The sequence below is a fragment of the Hordeum vulgare genome, chromosome 1H (assembly GCF_904849725.1).
Source record: "Hordeum vulgare subsp. vulgare chromosome 1H, MorexV3_pseudomolecules_assembly, whole genome shotgun sequence".
Taxonomy (NCBI): Eukaryota; Viridiplantae; Streptophyta; class Magnoliopsida; order Poales; family Poaceae; genus Hordeum; species Hordeum vulgare.
The window spans coordinates 32,092,868-32,100,332 of record NC_058518.1 but is presented as its reverse complement, the minus strand read 5'-3'; the positions used below and the strand labels follow the sequence as shown (position 1 = coordinate 32,100,332).

Below are 7,465 nucleotides of genomic sequence, written 5' to 3'. Positions count from 1 at the left end.
AATGTACATGTAATATACAGTTAAAGACAGAAAAGAGAAAGAAATACTGCCCCATTTGTTGTCTGTTGTCTCCCTTACTCTCACCCACTGATGATTGGCTCCCAGATGTAGTAATGTACATGTAACATAAGCCCAGAGAGGATATTTTGGATCCACCCCACCAGGTCCATGTGGTACACAATAATTATACATGTCGTCAAAATAGCTGATTCCTGTAGTGAACCACCTCAAGCATCTCTACAACAATATATATACAGTGATGGCATGCCTAGCATCAGTTTTAAAAAGCTTGATTTTAGATACATCAAAGACCAAAAAAGGTCTCAGTGGTCTAAATGTTTCACATCCTCTGCTCAGCACACCATCATCATAATAGTGTTATTGAACTCACCATCATGGTCGATGGTGTCCTGGACAACCTTGGCCAGTTCCAGCATGGTGAACTTACCGGGGTTGCCCAAGTTGAATGGCCCAATGTGATTACCTTCCATCAGCCTCATCAACCCCTCAACCTGAAAGTGCCTCCTTCCTTAGCGCCTGCCATTATATTAACATAGAGCATTCAGGTGTTAGTTCGGAAATGAAAAGAAACTTGCGGTTTTTTAACTAGCAGAGCAACAACGCTGTGTGTTTACCTGAGCAACAAAGTTGCTGACAACACGGCCATCGTCAATTCACATGCGTGGGCCATAGGTGTTACAGATCCGAGCAATCCTAACCTAAATAGTGAACACAACAAAATACACCAATCACTACACATAGAGACCTATTTTTATACAGATGGAATGGAAATTTCAGTGCTTGCAACAATATATTAGTATAACACAAATGACAAAATACTTCAAGGTTGGCACCACGGTGGTAGTCCATGGTCAAGGTTTCAGTTGTACGCTTGCCCTCGTCGTAGCAACTCTTGACACCTGTTGTCCAGAGAAACATACATACACATCAATGGTACTTTTCTGGAGAAAGAGTAATACTATGTTCTATATGTAACGAATTTAAACACTATGTTCTATATGTAACGAATTTAAACTGTACATGACAAATGCATTCATAGAAAATGGAGCAACGACTAGCTTGCACATGGTGACAACATTGCATATAAGATTTTACTTTTTTACTGTATTTTTTTATTTACACTCTCAACATTGCAATTTTGGTACTAGCTCATCAAGAGGCTTCCCGCAATCAAGTGCCTCTAGCCTAGCCAGATCAGATTTCCGCTCAATCATCTGAAGTAAAAGGATATCAAATGCATCAAAAAGTAACTTACATGTAAAAAAAAGTACCAGGTTTTACAAATTTAAGATCAAAAGCAGATTTAATTACATTTACTCATCTAGTATAAAAAGGCTATCATCCATATAGACAGCAGGTCTTATACATGACTAAACACGGCACATATTTCCTCCATGCGGTTCTTAATTACTATTTTTTGAATCAGTTTCTGGGGTACATACACAGAGTGTACTACTACGGCACACCATTACACTCTTCAAGAGGGAATCCCTGGGCGCTCGCTGGTAATGCCCACGTCGACGCAAGGTAATCCCTGGGCGCTCGCTGCGGCAAACCTGATGATTGAATTTGGATCCATAAATGTGATTGATGAACCAAGACTATGAAGAAAAGTAGTTTGACATTTTTTGTATTATAAATCTATGCCAAACGTTGAGACTAAAAATAAAAACAGTACATGAAGGCACCTTGAGGGTGGAGCAGGAGTTCACTTGGACCTTAGGTGCTTTACCCCCATCTACGTTCTAAATAAAATGGATGGCGAATGAGCAAGGGGAGGGTCGAGAGGGTGAGGACAAGAAAAGTAGCACGCACAAGGGATGAGACATGTTGCGATGTTTTAGGAAATAGTCTTCGTCAAAATTGCACTTCTATATATTGATTTATGCCATTTTTTCGTTTTGCTGATTTTAGTGGGCCAGTTTTGATCAAAACTTCTGCAGCCGACTATTTCACTGTGCTTTTTGACTTTGGTGGAAGAGAATTCAATCAAGATGAATAATTACATTCTTGTATTTCAAAATTAATATAATGGTTCACTTCACACCAGTTTACTTAATATTAATTGTTATCTTTTGTCACTATCTTCCACACCTCCCTACCTATATATTTCGGATCATGAACTAGCATGATGCGTTTTTTATATACACACACAGTTGCTGACAATGGCTCCCATTTGGTTTGGACAAAACCCAAGAATCTACCAAAAAAAAACTCACGCAACATCTTTATATATTTATATATAAATACATGTATAAAATTATGAATTAAATGTAGTAATATTTTCATATCTTAGTTCCACATAGACCAAACATGCATAAAGCAGAAGCTGTTGTCTGCTCAGGTCAATGGAGGTCTTGGGGGTTGTGATCTTTTGGTCGTTTCCGTGACACAACATTGGACGCGCATAGATGTACTAGTAGGGAGGGCAGCCCTGCGTGTACCTTCCCATCCATGTGTGTATGTGCCCCCAAAACATTCTTTTAAGATTTAGCCATTATCAGATGATCTACTGGTACATGTGTTAGCCTGGCTAGATATTCAGAACCTTTTTGAGGTGTCAATCCATATTCCAAACAAAATTTTGTTTGGTGGTGTTTCTTTGGGATTAAGGGAGCAACTAAGCACAACAAAACCTAAACAAAACACAGTACTTAACGTTCTTATCTGCATGTACTACGTAGTACTCTACTAACACAGATATGTGTAAAAGCAGATCAAAAGGCGTGAAACAACAAACGATGGAGGGGTATGTGTGATGAAACTGATGATGTGTGCACAACATTCACATGTAGGCTGTCATGTGAGTTGAGTTGGAACGGTACCTTGAGGAGTTGCTCCACCTGGTGCTGGCGTTCCCTGCCGACGACTGGTCCATGTCGCCGCCACCGTCGGAGCTCGCCGCTCCCATCAACACACACACACACAGACCGCCTATGGAGGAAGCGGCAGAGTACGTTGGCGGCGATTGCACGGAGGTACTTGGCCCGGACGGCGCCGGGGGCGCGGGACCATTCGTGGCCGTGGTTCCTCTTGAGGGCGGCCCGCGCGGCTGCCATCGCGGCGTCCACGTCCTCCGAGGTGGCCACCGGGATCTCGCCTGTCGAAACCTAGTGATGAGCAGGGCAGCCAACGAGACGGGCTAACGGAAAGCAGAGACAGAGACAAGGGCGGACCGATGTAGACCTCGGTGGTCGGGTTGATGACGGGGAGGCGGCGGTCGAGCGCGGGCGCGCGCCACTCACCGTCGATGAAGAGCTGCCGCTGCAGGATCTTGGCCGGCGTGACCATCGCAGCGGGCGGGGAGTGAGAGCCCTAGCGGGCGCGCGCCACTCACCGTCGATGAAGAGCTGCCGCTGCGGGATCTTGGCCGGCGCGACCATCGCAGCGGCCGGGGAGGGCACCTGTGGCGGCGGCGGCTGGTGAGGGAACCCTAGATATTGTTTTCACCAAAGGAGCAAGTCGCGAGAGGGAGGGCTTTGTTTTTTTTAGCCGGTGCGTTTTTTTATCCAGTGCGCCACTTGGGTTTTTTGCCGTCTTCTGTACCCATACCTCACGGCAACGTTAAGTTTTGCCGTCTGCCCTTGCTAATTCAAGACGGCAAAAACTGTGTGCCGTTTAGACCAGTTAGACGCAGTTGTGGATATCTATTTTGCCGTCATGTGTAGCGTAAGTAGACGACAAAAATCGTCTCTTTGTCGTCATCTGCCCATATAGTTGACGGCATAATTATTTTTTGCCGTGTGGTTTTTTTTGCCATCTGCTTTTCGTAATTTTTGGCGATAGTATCGCTTTGCCGTCTGCCCATGACGGCAAACTTCCTGTTTGCCGTCTGCCCCGACGATTTGCTGACGACAAAGATTATACATGTCGTCAAAATAGCTGATTCCTGTAGTGTTGGAGATAGATACGTGACGTAACAGATTTTCAGAGTTGGGTCATGGAGAGAGATACGTTTGTTTTTTTCTTCTTGTGTGAGACGATCTAGACCATAATTATTTGGTCCCACCAAATTAACGGTCCGTAAAATCTAATTAATGTTGTAATTTCTGAAAAGTCTCTAATTAGTATAGGTATAGATCTGCTATGAATTATATGTATATGTGCTGTGAAATAGAAAAAATAAACAAAAATGTGACAATATAGGCTCTTTGCCGTCTGTCAGCTGATGGCAAAGGCCTTTTCCCTTAGCTGGCCGACGGCAAAGGTGCCACGTGGCGCCCAGCTGTGCAACCTAGGCAGTAGCAGCTGGTCATATAGTATCTCTGCCCTCTGCTTCCAGGGGGCACACAGCAAAGAAGAGGGCACAGAGGAGGGGTGGAGGAGGTGGAGGTTGACGGCACAGAAGAGGAGAGGGGAGGCAGACGACACAGAAGAGGGGGGAGGCAGACGGCAAAGAAAAGGGGGGAGGCTGACGGCAAAGAAGAGGGGGGAGGCAGACGGCAAAGCCTTCGTTAGCCCCTAACGGAGACAACGCCTATCAGCTGCCGTCTCGACCACTTTGCCGACTGCTCCTATGAAAAGCTGACGGCAAAGCTCTTTGCCGTCCGCTTTGGGGAGACAGACGGCAAAGCAGCTACGATGCCGTCGTAGGCTGACGCAGAAATTTTGCCGACCATGAGATTCTTTGCCGTCTGTGATATTCTCTTTGCCGTCCGGGATTTACTCTTTGCCGTCTGTGATGGCAGAAGGCAAAGAAGCTAATTCCTGTAGTGATATCTCTCTGTGTTATAACTATTGCATGATGAATGTCATCTGACAAATCACCGATCCATTGCCTACGAGTTGGTCCCACTACTACTGCTGTTACTTGCTTTGCTCTGCTGCTGTTACTACTGTTGCTGCTACTATTACTTGCTGCTACTGTTACTTGCTTTGCTCTGCTGCTGCCACTATTGTTGCTACTACTGTTACTTGCTGCTGCTGTTACTTGCTACTGTTGCTACTTGCTTCTGTTGTTCCTTGCCACTGATGTTACTCGTTACACTGCTGCTACCTGCTACAATACTTTTCTCGCGCCGTTGATACAACCGTTAGGAATAGTCTGCCTTGTCACCAGATCTTTTCTGGCACCGTTGCTATCATACTACTTTGCTTGCAGACACTAATCTATCAGGTGTGGTTGAATCTGACGCATTCAGCTGCTAATACTTGAGAATATTCTTTCACTTCCCGTCGTGCGAACTAACAAATTTGGGTTGAATACTCTATCCTCGAAAACTGCAGTGATCCCACGTGCTGGTGGGCTATTGCAAGACAATTGCTAATTGTAGAGCAACTTGGACAAGCTCTTTTCTGGCTCCGTTGCCGTGGAGGCATCAAGTCAGGAATAGTTGCACGTCGACAACATTTTTCTGGCGCCGATGCTGGGGAAGGATAGCTATATTCTCTGAGTCACTTGGGATTTGTATCTGCTGATCACTATGAAGAATCTGAAAGATCCAAGAACCAAAGTCTAGCCCTCAACTACGAGGGGAGGTAAGGAACTGCCATCTAGCTCTGCACTTGATTCACCTTCAGTTATGATTAAGTTTGCGACACCACCTCCTGCTAGAAATCTTGATATGTCGCCTGTGCTTGATGATGCTTATGATGTTACTATGTCTGATACTACTAGAGATGCTATGCCTGATATTTCTAGAGATGCTATGCCTGATACTGCTATCCATGATGTTATGCTTGATACTGCTTTGCCTGATGATGCTAGAGATGCTATTTTGCCTGATGCTGCTATGCTTGATACTGCTAGAGATACTACTTTTCCTAATATGCCACTAGGGGTATTCCTTGATGCTCATATTGCTAGAGTTACTGCCAATGCTCGTGATGCTTCTGAAACTTCCGATACTATTGAGATAGAACCTGCTTTTGTTCCTACTAGATCTAGCTCTCCTAGATATGAATTGCCTGATATACCTGAGGGTTATGTTATGGAGGGAGAGATAGCTGAGGATTTTCTTGCGTGTAAGGATGCCTATGACGCTGAGAAATTACTTCTCAAGTGGAAGGAAAAATCTTTGAAAGCTAGGATGAAATACGACCCGAAGTTTGCCACTTCACCTATCTTTATCACCGATGAGGATTATGAATTCTCTATCGACCCTGAGATAATCTCTCTAGTCGAATCTGATCCTTTCCACGGTTATGAGTGTGAGACGGTCGTAGCCCATCTTACCAAACTACACGATATAGCCACCCTTTTCACTAGTGAGGAGAAGATCCTCTACTACTATATCCTTAAGATGTTTCCTTTCTAAAAATGACGCTAAAGCCTGGTTCACTTCTCTTGCTCCTGGATGTGTGAGTAGTCCCCAGGATATGGTCTGTTACTTCTGTGAGAAATATTTCCTTGCCCATAAGAAGCCAGCTGCCTTGCAGGAAATATACAACTTTGCTCAACTCAAAGAAGAGAGTCTCCCACAAGCTTGGGGCAGGCTCATCCAACTACATAATGCTTTGCCCGATCACCCTGTTAAGAAGAACGAGATACCTTATATCTTATATAACGGACTTACGGATGCTGCTAGAGACCACCTAGATAGTTGTGTCGGTTGTGTTTTTAGGGAACGAGCTATAGAACAAGCTGAGATTCTACTGAATAACATCTTGATTAACGATAATGCTTGGACTATTCCCGAACCACCTCCTAAGCCAACTCCAAAGAAAAGAGGTATTCTATTCCTCAGTCCCGAAGATATGCAAGAAGCCAAGAAATCTATGCAAGAGAAAGTCATTAGATCTGAAGATGTCAAAAATCTACCACCTATCAAAGAGATCCATGGTCTCGATAACCCGATACAAGTAGTAGAAGTGAATTCTCTGCGTAGGTTTGATGAGAGTGATATTCCTTTTGATAAACCTGCTAGCATATGCTTTGATGAATTTGACAACTTTGTTGCCAAACAACAGAGTTTCAATGATTATGTTAGCAGACATTTGGAACAAAGTACTCGTATGCGTAGTCATTTAAGTGCTTGTGTAGACAGAAATGTCAATGATGTGAAGCTTCTGAGTAAACATGCCTCTATGATTACTACTTAGGTTGAACAAGTACTTAAAGCTCAGAATGACTTGCTCAATGAATTAAAGGACAACTCTGTCAGAGTCATTACTAGAGGAGGAAAAATGACTCAGGAACCTTTGTATCCTGAAGGCCATCCTAAGAGAATTGATCAAGATTCTCAAGGAATTAATGCTGATACACCCAGTCATCCTAAGAATAAGAAGAAGGATGATAGAAACCTTCATATCAGTTCACCGAATACTGTCACACCTGAAGAGCCAAATGATATTTCTGCGCCTGATGCAGAAACACGATCTGGTGATGAACATGAACCTGGTGACAATATGGACATCGATGTTCATAATAATGCTCAACCTAGCAATGATAAGGATGTGGAGATTGAACCTACGGTTAATCCTGATAACGCACAACCTAAGAGAT

General features: G+C 44.0%; 1 pseudogene; it reads right to left on the bottom strand.

Annotated features, from left to right (window-relative positions):
• Positions 1-268: 268 nt before the first annotated feature.
• LOC123422771 lies at positions 269-355 on the bottom strand (annotated as a pseudogene).
• Between the last annotated feature and the right edge of the window lie 7,110 nt (positions 356-7,465).